Genomic DNA, 13,053 nt, shown 5'->3' on the forward strand with positions numbered 1-13,053 from the left:
ATTTCACGAACCACTCACCCGTCATTTATTTATTTATTTATTTATTTATTTATTTATTTATTTATTTATTTATTTATTTATTTATTTATTTATTTTATTTATTTATTTTATGTCTTTGTATGTGGCGACGTTAGGACTCACGGCCCTCACTTAACCACAACATACAGTACATTGTCACATGATCTGAAAGTTAATAAGACTGTATTCAGTATCTGTAAATTACCTAAATTAGTGCTATTTGCTTTACGTTGCACCGACACAGACAGGTATTATGGCGACGATGGGAGAGGAAAGGCCTAGGGATGGGAAGGAAGCGGCCGTGGCCTTAATTATGATACAGTCCCAGTATTTGCCTGTTGTGAAAATGGGAAACCACGGAAAACCATCTTCAGGGCTGCCGACAGTGGGGTTCGAACCAACTATGTCCCGGATGGGACCTCACAGCTGCGCACTCCTTACAGCACGGCCAACTCGCCCGGTCCTAAATTAATGCAAGAAAATAATTTTATATTAATAATTTCGTTATCGATTAAAATTATCTATCTACATTCCCTAACAAAAGCTCTACATCATGCTTGCTCTCCTTCGCTCTAACTTTCACACAAGTTGTTCACGTATTTAAGAAGAAATCTCGACAAGACCGCTTAAATAAGGCTAATGAATGTAAACTGACAGGGGGAGAGTTCCAAAGCCTTGCCCTGGATACCTGACGAACAACACAAGTGCAAATTCTGTAAACACCTACATGTTACTTGTCACCACACTGAAGTGGTTAATTATTGAAAAACCAGGATGGACTTGTGTTTGAACTGAATATCTATATATCTGCGTGTATAAAATAAGTCATTTATGTCTGTATGTATGCATGTACGCACATAAAATAAGAGTTTTGTCTGTACATTGCTCAGAATTTAAAAAGAATAGTATTTATGTACCGGTCATGTCCATAGTAACAAGGAAATACACTTTTTACTTTTCCGCAATGTCTGTCTGTCTGTCTGTCTGTCTGTCTGTCTGTCTGTCTGTCTGTCTGTCTGTCTGTCTGTCTGTCTGTCTGTCTGTCTGTCTGTCTGTCTGTCTGTCTGTCTGTCTGTCTGTCTGTCTGTCTGTCTGTCTGAATTTATGTATGTACACGCATCGCGATTAAATGGCTGAAGAGAATTTAATGAAAATCGGTATGTAAAGTCGGGAAGTGAGACACTACAATCTAGGCTATAAATTTTTTTATTCGTACTGATTTAAATTTTAGTTTAGGGGAAGGCAAGACATGTAATTCTCAAATACAGGGTGTAACAAAAATGTGCGACACGAATTGCAGGACACATTCCTTATACATAGATGAAGAAATTATGTTATATGAACGTGGGTCCGGAAATGCTTTGTTTCCATGTTACACTTCATTGTCTCCAACTCATTAATCGTCTGAAACACGCAAGAACAGAACGTACCAGCATAACACATACAATTCTTTCTCACAGGAGCTGTTCAATACGCCCTCCGTGTGCTTTCATACATGCTTGCCAGGGTCGTACTGATCACAGGAACATTGGATGTTACCTGTAAACCACCAATGTCGTAAGTCGCATGCCAACAGGGACATGTAAAACAAAACATAACAAAAGACTGACGGCGCACGTACAATGATGATACCGTCACCAAACATAACCAAGAGTGCATGTTTCTCACGATTAATGAGTTGGAGAGAATAAGATGTAACACGGAAACAAAGCGTTTCCGGACCCATGTTCATGTAACAAAATTTCTTCGTCAACGTGTGAGGAACGTGTCCTGCAATTTGTGCCGTATAATTTGGTTACACCCTGTATTTAAGTTATTAGCGGTCATGTCGATAAATATTACTAATGTATTAAAAACTTATTCGCAACGTGTACATGAATTCATCTAGAATTCTGTATACAATGTAGAATTCCGTAGCGAAGCACTGGTAACCAGCTAATCTGATATACGTTTACCATATACCAAATTTCAGCACAATTGGTTCTGTATTCTTGGTGTAATTGTGTGAGAAAATACGGACACCATCATATAATTCTAAGTTTGTTCACATTCTCTTCGCAAATAATTTATTTTCAGGTCAATATTTTGAAATAAAACACAGTTTTCCATGTTACATTTTCTTACGAGCACGTTTGTGCAACATTTTATGAAATTCCGCCCAGTGATACGTGATGTCTTTTCGGAAGGCGAACAGACTGAGACAGACGCCATTTCATTCCTATGCAGTGAGGTACAGAGATCTTCTGAATATGAAACTTTGTCTTGGAAGAGGACAAGTGTTGACAGTGAGTGGTCACGCAGGAAGAAGTACATGGAAGCAAACACAGATCAGCTGGAGCTCCGGTATGGCCACATACATTTGACGGTGGATAATGTAGTTCTTATTCACTTCTTGTTTATTTTTACATTGAGCTAGTATTTGTTCTTGCTTTTTCTTCACTTCTTCGTGTAGATTCAGATAACCAATTCTTACACTCTGTCCTGGGTTCAACTATTTCACGTTTTCTTTTATTCTCGTGTTTACTCTTACTTTCCTTCTCGTATTCTTTTCTTGTTGTCGTTATTATTCCTATCCACCTTCTCTTATTCTTGTTCTTGTCATTTTCCTTTTACAAATATTTACCATTAAGACACTAATGTTTTACTACTGAGTTGCAACCTTTGAACTGACAATGTCATTTTCTCTTCTCTATTTGTATTTAGTTAATGGACATTATGTTTCTTTTCACCTCGTGATCTTATCTTTCAATACCATTTTCTTCATCTCGGCGTCCATTCGTCACCTCATCTTCCTATCATTACCTGCCCAGCAAAGATTCTTCCTCGAGTCTATCCAGACTGGTTTCATTGTTTATATAGTGCAGAAATGCAGCTAGAAGTCTCACTGGAAAAAGGAACGTGCTCCTAAAAATATTTCGTTCACCGTCAGCCGAAGAAAAATAACTTAATATTCAGATTAGGACAAACATTTAACGGGGAAAGCGGAAAATGTAATACACTGAGAAATTTAAAGATCATCTATCAAGTGATAGAGGGACAGACGTTTCCCTTAACACGTGTGCAGTTATTAAACAACACTTCTGTCACATGGTTTTCATCTTTCGAAATTGCACTTTCTCTCAAATTCCTCCATTTTATGGGCTCTATATCACACACTAGCTGTAGTACCCGGCGTTGCCCTGATAGTTTCTGAATACTTCTCTTTAAGATTTGCATTACCAGTTAGTTTTGTGTGAAGTGAATTTTTATAGAATTTCTTTTTGACTTGCAGATTGATATGTTACGATCTATAATGTAGTTTGAGAATTATTTAGATGTTTTTGATTTCAAGTTTTAGATTATTTAATTTTCGAGTAAAACTTCGTACTTATAGAAGCTCGAATCGACTGGGAAGTATTTCATCCTGTCAAAAATTAATAAGTGATAACTGTAGCCTATGTATTTAGCCGTCACACTATAGATACGATGTACAGGATTTCAACTGTCATTGAGACTGCCCCCTCTCGTCCCCCACCTCTAAGAGATAAAAAATCTGGGTTGTCACCTTTCATCTCAGCGACCCCGAAAACTGTAGATTCGACACTGTTTTCGATTATTTTTATATCATACTCCCCCCTCACCCTCACCCCAAAGGGGGTTGAACATGAACTTAAAAAAAATTCGGAGTGTCACTATTCATTTCTGCGACCACGAAAACTATGGATTCGATACTATTCTAGATTATTTTTATAGACTATCACCCCGCTCGCCCCCTGCCCATAAGGGTGGTAGGGGTGTCTTACCCCCACGCGGTTTGTCTCCTGATACTAATTGATAAGTGTGCCAAGTTTGGTGAAATTGCTCCAGTGGTTTAGGAGATGTGTCATTTATACACCCACACACACACCCATGCACACACATACATGCATTTCATATATAGTAAGAAGAAGAAGAAGAAAAAGATAACAGTTTATATATAGTTTTTCGATTATTTTTATATCTCACCCCCTTCGCCCCCCACTTGGACCTTTAAAATATCCGGAGTATTACTATTCATCTCAGAGACCCTGAAATCTATGGATTCGAAACTGTTTTTAATTATTTCTATAGCTCACCCCCATTCGCTCCCCACCTAAAAATGGGCTGAACTTGGACTTTTAAAAAATCTGGAGTATTACTTTTCAACTCAGCGACCCCGAAAACTATGAATTCGACACTATTCTCGATTTTTTAAGAGCGCTAGGGATGGCTTACCCCCACAGTGCTCGTTTTTCGATACTAAGTAATACGTGTACCAAGTTTGGTTGAAATTGATCCAGTGGTTTCGGAGATGTGTCATTTCCACATACACACACACACATACATCCATTTTATATATACTATAGTAAGATAAGATTTTTATACTTCACCCCCTTTTCATCCCCGCCCAAAAGGAGTCCTATGAATGCCTTACACAACAGTATATTTTTTCCAGACATTAAGTCTTATGTGTACCAATTTTGGCTGGCAGCTACGCCCAAACGCACATGCATAATCTCGCTGCTCTAAAATCCTGGAGCTGACGTTGCCATGGTTACGGCAGTTCATTTCTTTTATCCGATTCCTAGATCAGGATTTATGTGGTGCCAATATCTCCGTAACGGTTGGTTTTGCGGCCTTAAAACGTGGTTTTCGGGCCCGTAGGTCTTACAGAGGTTTGTTTTTTGCGTCAAGGGGATTAAATTGACCTTTGTCTCGTCCTTATACGATAAATTCGATATTTTGCCCATATTAGCCTATTATGTTTATATCTCTCCCCCCCATGCCCCCCACCTAGAATTGTTTTGAAAATAAAATACAGCCCATGTTACTCACTGGCAATGTAGCTTTCTATAGATGAAGACATTTTTAAAGTCGGTTCAGTAGTTTTTGAGTCTATTCGTTAGAACCAAACATAGAAAATTTTCCTCTTAATAATATTAGTATAGATAGCTGCTGCTTAACACTCTCCTTCATTTAATTACGAATCAAAACACGCAGCGGTGCCACCAGTGCAATTTCCTGATTCGCGCGCGGTGCCTATAGCCTACTTCGGAGAGGTGTGCACGTTTTCCTTTGTCCAGGTTTGTACTGTACACGAATACTAAAACTTACTCAGGTAAAGCATGCATAGAATACACGTAGCATCTCGAGCGGTGTATAACTAACACATGAACGAAATACGACACAATACATAGTTAGAACTCCAATAGACCTTAGTTTACGGTCGGTCTCACGTTGATTATAGAATAATTTTATGTGTAGACATACAGTAGTGTGGGCTTTTGGGTTAATGCCGTGCCAAGAAAACAACATAACACAGCTCTACAACATAACGTAAGTTAACAAAGACTACAAGTCGTGATCCAATTGCGTTTACAGGTTTACAGCCATGAACTTTCACCGAGTACTGCATTCAATCCAATTAGAAGTCCTGAAAATGTCTTCTTTATCAAACCCTTCAGTGTTTATTTCCGACCACATCAAACGATGTTGTAGCATACATTGTAAGGAGTAGTCGGGGTAAATAAATGAATACAGAAACTGGTAGTGCAAGGGGTAAATAAATGAATACATAAATTGGTAGCGTTAAACTTCTACTATTTATTAAATAACTATTTATTCTACACGTTAATACTCACAGGCATACCGAGATCACAACTTACACTCATAGTACATGTTACATAATTACACATTTCATGCTCTCTCTTTTATTCTCACAGTTCATTCTTACTAATTCACTCAGACATCGGTAACTAACACTACAGTCTCACTCTACTCAATTCTTGGTCGCCGCCGTCACAGCCCACAGTTCACAGCCTGCATACGTCAGTCTCTCAGTCCTGGTTGGTATTCGCTGTCCATACACTCCGGTGGAACTCTGTTCACAGTCCCATGCCAGTTATCAGTGCTCTCTTCCACGCTGCACCACAACACGCTACGACCTTCTAAATCAGCCGGCCAAAAAGGCAAACACACGATGACAGGTATACTGAACGAGTCCTCAGTTCCAAGATGCGGACCCTCCAACAGACTGGTACACTCGTCTTAGGTTGTAACTCACTCGTACTGAACCTGTGACTGTAGCACTCATCGCTCTCCTTCACACACTGGCTGAAATCACGCTGAACTAAACCAACTCTCACTTGTCCGCCACCTTTATATAAGGGAACCGTCCGACTCGTTGGCTGAACGGTCAGCGTACTGGCCTTCGGTTCAGAGGGTCCCTGGAAGATACGAACATGATGCTGGCATGTGGTAGCCAGAATAGAACTTGCTTCAAATTTCATTTCAATGTCCAGGAAGGAGAGAGCGTACTTCGCCACTACTTACTTCTCCGATTGGTTGCGACGACAGTGATGATTATGTTCTTTCAGCCTGGTCTCGATGCAACATCTAAAGATTCTCACAAGACCAAAGCTGTTCGTGAATGCAAACGTGTATGGTCCCGCAACAGGGAACGACTTGTGTAAGTATCAGAAGTGTATGGAGGGAAACCTAACAGAATAAACATTGATAATTCTACTTAATAATTGTTACAGAAACTTTTAACAAGCTCTGAATGACAAAAAATTATTGGTAGATAAGGGCTCTCCATTTGACGAAGAAATCCCCGTGTTTTGGTATTTCTGAAATATACCTGACTTCTTGAACATGCTTTATTTGGAAGTGTGGCGATGTTTACATGTGACTGTACGTATTACATATAGATACCCAGTGTCTCGAGTTATTGATTCAATAACTCACAGTTCAGCAGCTTGAGTGGGGATAACATCTCTATTTTATAGCTTCTACTGCGTTATTACTGCGGGATTCTGTCAGCTTAGATCTGTCGTAAGTGCACTCGTAATTTGAAATTTATGGGGAATCCGATGCAGTCTTTCCTGTATCGCTGAAGAACTTGAGTTGAGCAGAGTGGATGATGATACAATTATTGAACAAACGTGAAGATTACAGAACAAGTTAAAGGCAAGTTTCATTCCAGGTATTAGACAAAGAGATGAGTTAATACATCCTGGAGGATATGAAAGTGTTCACAGCTTAGGTTTCCTGTGATTTGTTAATTATACACGTTACTATCCATGTAGGCTTCAGATGTGTTCTTTGGTACTGTAATGAGATAGGAGGATGGACGGTAATTTGGTCGTACACTTATTTTGGCTTCTCCAAGACAATAGATCTAATATTATTTATAGTTGCTTCAATATAGGAGCTTAGAGTGCTATTGAACTAAATGCTTTTATACATGATAATAATCTGGTTTTTACTCTTATAATTAATAATAATTATAATGGCGTGTGTGTTTCCGAAGAGGCCTGGTGTAGATCTTTCAAGATGATGCCTTGTAGGAGACCTGCACGTCTATAAAAATGAGGTCCTACGTATGATAATTCCAATGATGAAGGCGTCACACATACGCAGCCCCCGAGTCATCGGAATTAACCAATTAAGGTTAAAATCCCCGACCCGAAAGGAAATCGAATCGGGACCCCTTGGACCAAAGGTCAGCACGCTAACCATTTAGCAATGGAGCCGTACGGTACTCTCATTGAAATATAATATACTTTATTAAATTTCAGCCTGTCTCCACAAGTGTTTCCTCGGCAGGTCGTAATACACAACACGACACTAATAATTAATAATTTTATGTGGCTATTTCTAGCCGAGTGCAGCCCTTGTAGGTAGACCCTCCGATGAGGGTGGGCGGCATCTGCCATGTGTAGGTACGGTAACTGCGTGTTATTGTGGTGGAGGATAGTGTTATGTGTGGTGTGTGAGTTGCAGCGACGTTGGAGACAGCACAAACACCCAGTCTCGGGCCGTTGGAATTAAACAATGAAGGTTAAAATCCCCGACCCGGCTGGGAATTGAACCCGGGACCCTCTGGACCAAAGGCCATGGAGCGGAACAAAACTCGCCCCTCATCCTGATGTGGTGCAGCTCTTTTCAGGCACACCTCCAATGGAGTTGAGCTGCATGTACCATTTTAACCACATACCAGTTCTCCTGCCATTCTTAAATTGCTGACAGTACCGAGAATCGAACCCCGGCCACCGAGGACGACAGCTAATAGTGCTAACCGTTACGCTATGGGGGCGGATACGCAAACACCTTATTCTGACTGGTGTTCTATTTTTTTTAATACGGAGCGAATTGGCTACGCGGTTTGAAACGCGTAGCTATGAACTTGCATTTGGGAGACGGTTTTCCGTGCTTTCCCATTTCTACAGAAGGCAAATGCGGTGATAGTACTTTAATTGAAGCCTCTTAAGTCCTAGCTCTTTCCCACGGTTTCGTCGTAAAGAACGTTTTATGTGGCACTTCGACATTAAGCTACTAGCAAACTCTAAAAATAAACCTTTAAAACGAAAAAAATCCATTATCACCGAACGAGTAAGGCGTGCGTTTAGGCTACTGTCAGTTAGGCTACTTCCTCCTCCCTGCCCTTTCCTATTCCATCGTCGCCATTAGGCCTGTTTGTGCCGGTGCGACGTAAAGCAAATTGTAAATAATAATAATAATAATAATAATAATAATAATAATAATAATAATAATAATCCACAGTCTGTTTCCAGGCATTCGACCGGGTCAGGGATGGAATGAATGAAGCCACCATCTAGCGGCGAGGGAAGGATATGTACCGGCTGCCGAAGCCTGACGCACTCCCCTGGGGCGATGATTGTTGACTGACAGAGGAAACGAAATGATATTGATTGGAGACTGTTGCTGGAATGAAATATGACAGGGAAAACCGAAATACCTGGAGAAAACCCTTGTCCCGCCTCCGCTATGTCCAGCACAAATCTCACATGGAGTGACTGGAATTTGAACCACGGAACCCAAATGTGAGAGGCCGGCGCGCTACCGCCTGAGCCACGGAGGTTAATAATAATAATAATAATAATAATAATAATAATAATAATAATAATAATAATAATAATAATAATAATAATAATAATAATAATAATAATAATAATAATAATAATAATTGTACCGGGCGGTACACCTCTACGCGACGCAAGTTCAAATCTTGCGCCAATTGAAACTTCTCTACTGGAGAAACCCGGAACTTTAACCACCGAACTAATTCTACTAGTTATCAGAAGATGTCACTGAGTGTTTTTGATTTGCTTTTGTTTTTCATTGATCAAGAAGTGTGGACATTCTCTAACAGATATCTCTACCAAAAACTACGGCAATACACTCTGGCGCAATGGAATGAACTCTCTTGAAGAAATTTTGTATTCATAAGTTTTGTCTTTACTAAATTTTGTTCTGTGGTTTGTGGGTTGGCATATTAATCCTTTCTTTCTGCCTGTTTTGAATTTATCTAATCAGTAATTTCTGTAATTTATTTTCCTCCATTCATAGCTTTCTTCTTCAAATTTCCATGTGTAATTCTCGGTCTACCAATAAAAATTTAGGGAGTGTGTCTACTCATTCTTGAAAGATTTCGAATTTTCCACGAGGGTATAAAAACTGATGATTTTCTTGTCTCCGGGCCACTCGTATAACATCTTTCTCAGTGTGTGAATATGTAGCAGGGGGCGGGAAGCGCCTCGTTCTTCAGACAGCAGTTCTTCAACAAGGTAATGGCCTTTTAACAAACATCTTTATTTCTTGCTAGCTCAGCAGTCTAACTCTAGGGGAGGGTTCGAAACCTTTAATATGTAACCCATCTCTTTAAAATGTAAATTCCGTTTCAGTCTATGTAAAAACTACAAATCTCTTTTACTATAAAGCGGAGATAGAGTGCTTTACCCTCTCGAGCTCCCCTTCATTTTGAAATCGAGGTGACTACGTTTTCATAACTGCTTCTTCTCTTCCTTAATGTATTTAAGTTTTTTCATACGAATCACCTCCCTAGCTTGGGATTAACCCCTTTGTATCGGCCTAGAGCCACTTAGGTTTTAAAATGTAGATTTAGGAGTGCAAATTCACGCCTCCATCCTTTTGTTTTGGGCCATTTCTATTAACCTAGTTTTTGCACTTTAAGGCCCAGTAGATTGGGTACGAGATACCCCTGTTTCTTTATTATGCCTTGCTGGCAGGTTGTGTAAAATTCTGTTATTGCCTTTATAGGTTTGAAAGATCGAGAGCGGGTCAGCTCTTTATGGTGTTGTGGTAAAGGTGCCTCTAGGAGGCTTGAGGTTAAATGTTGGGAGCGAGTGCTCCATGCAATTAGGGGTTTTCTGCCCTTTGGTAATTTGTGGTTGTGAGCTGAGAGCTCAGAAATTATACTTGAGGCTCGAAGCCCAAATCTTGTAACTTACTATAATTTGCAATTTCTTAATTTGTTGATCTGCTACTTGGTACCTGTTATACTCTGTTATTTGTTGATTTTGAAAAGAAAATATAACCTTTGTTAAAGTTTTAAATTAACTTTAATTTTGTGGTTGAGACCTATTCCAGCCCGCACCTTCTTTCACCTCCGCCTACCACGGATAACTCCGTAACAATAATAATAATAATAATAATAATAATAATAATAATAATAATAATAATAATAATAATAATAATAATAATAATAATAACTGTATCGGGGGTTCACCTTCGCCTGTCAGTTAAACTGCGCGCCTTCTATAAGGCCATCTATGATGTATTCTAACTGGAACTAATGTATTAGAAGATACTTTGGTTTTCAAATGTTAGATGTCTGTATCATATGTTTAAGTGCCGCCTCTGGCGGAATCAACGATAATTAGTTCTTAAAGGAAAATTATATTTTTACATTTGGCAAACCTTGGGTTTTGAAGATTGTTTTGTTTATGTATTAAAGTTGTCAACACTTCTGTTGGTTCCTTCTTCAATAGCAATGAACCTATCAGAATTTTGTGAATATTTCCTCTAGCCAATTAAAATTGGGGGGTGTGTTCAGGAACCCAGCCTATCAGCAAAACGTTCTGGAAACTTCCCCTCAATGTACTATAAAAGCTGGGCGCTTTAGGGCCGTATTGTCCTGATTGCTCCAGTTATTTGAGTGCGGCGTGTCCTAAGGAAGGCAGGGGCCGCGAGTGGCGTTCGGAAGACCAGTAACGCAAGGTAATGGCAGAATTTTCATAAACATGTGATAGCTCCTGCGCATAAGCTAGCGTAAGGGGCAGGTTTCAACCTCTTTTATTTACGTAAAGTTCTAAATTGGGTGGTTTTAATGTAGAATGTTTCGCATATCTATGGAATCTATTTTATTCCCTAATGGGAAATCTGTAATGTAAGGAAACAAAGAGTGATTACCCTCGGTTGGTTCCCATTTAACTTGGCATGGGGTGACTACAGTTTTCAAAACCTGTAACATTCTTAACACTTGTTATTATTTCTTACTTAGTAACCCCGCTGTAGAATAGGCTTAGCCTCTGTATCATTGGGCCGTAAGCCCACTTAGGGTCTTAAGTATTTCTAGAAGGAGTGCAGGTGTTTCGCCTTCTTGCATATTGTATATGGCCGATTATAACCAACCCTTCCTTTTTTTCCATTAAGGCCAGATATTATGGGTAATTCTGTCTGTCTGTTAGGTCATCAGCTCAGAGGCTGGTTGAATCCTCAAATAGCATCACCAAAGGCTATACAGCTATAGGGAAACCACAAAAACCAATGGCAGTACCAAAATGAGGCGTACTAGGCAAAATGAGGAGTGAGGTAGTTTGCCATTGCTTTCCTCACTGGGCCAGACAGTGCTATTGTAGCACAACTAACCCTATGAGCAAGACCTTTCATGACACTCAGACACACTGGTTGTGCTCTGAAAATGTTATTAATCAGCACCACCCTTACCCCAGCAGCTTCCATAATGTCACAGGCATGGATGAGACTGGGACTTTAAACATGCTCGTTTAGCATGTTCATAACATGTAAGTTTTCCTGTGATTGCTAAGAGTTTTAATTAACTCTTGTTTGATTTCACCACCGCCGTCTCAGAGATTGAGACGGCGGTGTATTTCACCACGGCCAACTGGATCCCTCGCTGCGCTAGCTAGCAAGAGCGACGCATCAAGTCGGCCGTGATTTCACTTAGCTATTTCCCAAACTGTAACACAGAGGGCAGCACCTCTGCTTTGAAAACGGATGGTCCTTCTTTCCGCGATTCTTTGACTTCACCTCCTTGACTTGATGTGTTTGTTGTGGTTGTGACCAGAGGAAAAAGAAATATGGAGTCGCCTCTGATCGGGGTAGCTTTTCTTAATTACCGCTGGGCGTTTATGAGGATTAAACTCTGCCTGTTGTTATATTCTTTTTTTAATTCACCAACTTTAACTGCAGGTAATGTGAGCTGTGTTTTCGTTCTTATTTTATGTTTATCTTGTGGCTATTTCAAGTGCCTTGTAACCGCGACTGATTGGTATACGTCTTTGCCCCGTGAAATAAATAGGATGTGTGCTTGAGGGCATTGTTGTGGTGATGGTGATGAGGTAACTGGGTCACTGCGAGAATTCTGACTATGTGCACGGTTTTGTGTTATTATTTTTTGCCACCAAAAGTAACTATGCTCCGGGTGTCGGCACGGAGATGGGTTCGAGCCGTACCCGATGCGTTAGCTGGTGGGGCTCGTACGCGGGCCATGAGTTCATATCGTCTTGTTTATTATACATTTACGTTGTGCACATAACTACGTCATGTCTGGGAGCTTACTTATTGCCAGGTGAGTCATTCATCGTGTCTTTGGAATGTGCTTTGAATGAGGTTATTGACCATATTGTTACCCGATATCGACAATGCCTGAATGTTTGTGTGTATGTGTGAGAGTCAGCGAGGGGTTTAAAAGATGACGTATCGGTCAGTTAATTTACATTCCTTTTCTTATATCCCTGTGTACTTGGTTTTCACTTCGAGTATGGGGTTTATTTTTTTATCTTGGTCTATGTTATGGCCGTTTTGCTTGTTCATGTAGTGATGGGCACTATCGAATGTGCACTATCGAAATATTCGATAGTTTCATACTATCGAAATATTCGATTGTTTTAAACGGTATTCGAATGATTCATTCGCTTTTCGAAAAGCGAATGCATCTGTTCCCTCCCGCATCCCTTCACTCGAAAAGCG

This window comes from Anabrus simplex, chromosome 5 (assembly GCF_040414725.1).
Source record: "Anabrus simplex isolate iqAnaSimp1 chromosome 5, ASM4041472v1, whole genome shotgun sequence".
Taxonomy (NCBI): domain Eukaryota; kingdom Metazoa; phylum Arthropoda; class Insecta; order Orthoptera; family Tettigoniidae; genus Anabrus; species Anabrus simplex.